The sequence below is a fragment of the Papaver somniferum genome, chromosome 8 (assembly GCF_003573695.1).
Source record: "Papaver somniferum cultivar HN1 chromosome 8, ASM357369v1, whole genome shotgun sequence".
Lineage (NCBI taxonomy): Eukaryota > Viridiplantae > Streptophyta > Magnoliopsida > Ranunculales > Papaveraceae > Papaver > Papaver somniferum.
In genome coordinates, this window is record NC_039365.1 from 167,279,343 (window position 1) to 167,281,409 (window position 2,067).

A 2,067-nucleotide genomic window follows, 5' to 3' on the forward strand; every position below is an offset into this window, starting at 1 on the left:
AAGTAATAGAGCTAAGAAATATTTCTAGAGAAAAGAAAGAATTCATTAGAGCCTTAACTTCACTCTCCCCATTGTCGTATACCAAATATCTTTGTGATCATTGTAAGAACATCATATATTCAATAAAAAGTTCTATAGAAGATCATACTAGTTTCCAAGTGGTGTATAATATCATTAATGTTTGAGTTGATTTCCATGACTTAAGCTTTGTGTTATTATCATCTCAACGGGTGCAGTTGTGGGATTTTCCGCAACCACAATTCCCTCACTTCATAATCTTTCATCATCCATACTTAAAAACGATCTATGTTGGAACTTCCAAGCATACCAAGAAAACCACCCAACACATCCACATATATATCATTAACGTCTAGATTTTCTGGTTGTGGGATTTCTTCCTGTGCAACTTTCAGCGTCCTACTATGGAGATTAATTCCCTACTTCAAGTATCTAGCATCACTTCTCAAATGCAACATACAAATATTGTGATGGTCACACCTCAAAGAAGAACACTGGGATCTGCTCAAGTTATTAACAATGCTGCTGATGAGTGGTCCAACAACGTGCTTGGTAAGATCTTTTTCCCTGAGGTTTTGGAAGTCAGAGAAGTATTAGATGAGATCAATGCAGTTTGGAAGGAAAAAAAAAATGGAAACAAAATTTATGGGTCCTAATCTCTTCGTCTTAAAGTTCAGCACCACCAAAGATCAAGAGTATATCATTAACAAGTCCCCATGGACTGTAAAAGGTTACTTGCTTGTTGTTGTTACTTACAATCCAACGATACCGTTGGCAGATGCTCAATTTCTTCATCAAAATTGGACGGTCAAGTTTAGAAACCTTCAATTAGAACACCTAAATGTGTCTATGATAGACGAGATTATTCAAGACATAGGAGGGGAAAGAATTGAAATTGATCCCCCTAATGCACATCCAAGGATTGGAAGAATGGTGAAGGCTAGGATCAGAATGGATTTAACATCCCTACTTAAGAGAGGGGCTTGGCTAAGAGCAACATCCTGAGGCGAAGCTTGGGTGAAGTATCATTGGGAAAAGCAACCATACAACTTATGCGATGAATGCTTTGTTATTGATCACTCAGATAATAATTGCAAACAAGTTGCGTAGCAGTTAAAACTTGATTCCATGTGAGCTGAAGAATACGAAGTCTGGAGTCGGGAACAAGAGGTAGACTTGGTAGTCATGGATTCCCCTAAACAAAATGCAAGTGTCGTTAACAAGAATGTCGGTAATAACCCTAGTGCCCCTACATCCGGTGCGGGTGCTAATATCAGAGATGGGTCCTTACCCACTGATAACATCGAAGATGATTCTGATAATACAGTGGAGAGGAAAAACAAACGCTCTCGAAATGGATTTGCTGGGTCGTCTTCAAACAACATCGACCCTAAGAAATCAATCCCTAATCTTCTTAATCCATCAATCACTCGTCCTAATCAAATCACTTCGAAAGTCTCAGCTACAAATTCGAACGGTAATCACCTTGAGACCGTTTCTGCCAACCTAATTGAACCTATGGAAGGTGTGGAAATGGAGGAAGTTGATGAGGAAACTGCAATTGAGGAAAATCTTACACTGATTAATGACACGGGTAATACTAATAAGGTATTTCTTATCCTTATTTTAATTTCCCCTAATTTTCAAACCCTAATTCCTGTCACGATTGCAGTTTCTCTCTGTTAATTACTTGTAGTCTGCATGTGATAAAATCCCTTGAGAAATGCTTTCTTGAACACGTTAAAGGCAACAATCACTGTAATTTTTCGATATTTTATCTTGTCAGTGTTAGTATTGAGTTTCTACACTGCTTTTGTGTGCTTATTGATCTCAAGATCGCTGTTAACAATTTCCCGATTAGAATTACAAGTTTGGGTGTTGATAAAACTAATCAACTTTGTTACACGTTAGTTCTGTGCTTGGTTGGATCTACTGATTTCTTAGACTTATCTGTTTGTTTAGACTGCATTGTTGAATGCAGTTCAATTGATTCTGTTGTCTACTTTGATTTCTTTGTTTGGTTTGGCTGCTTTGTAGTACTGTATCTTG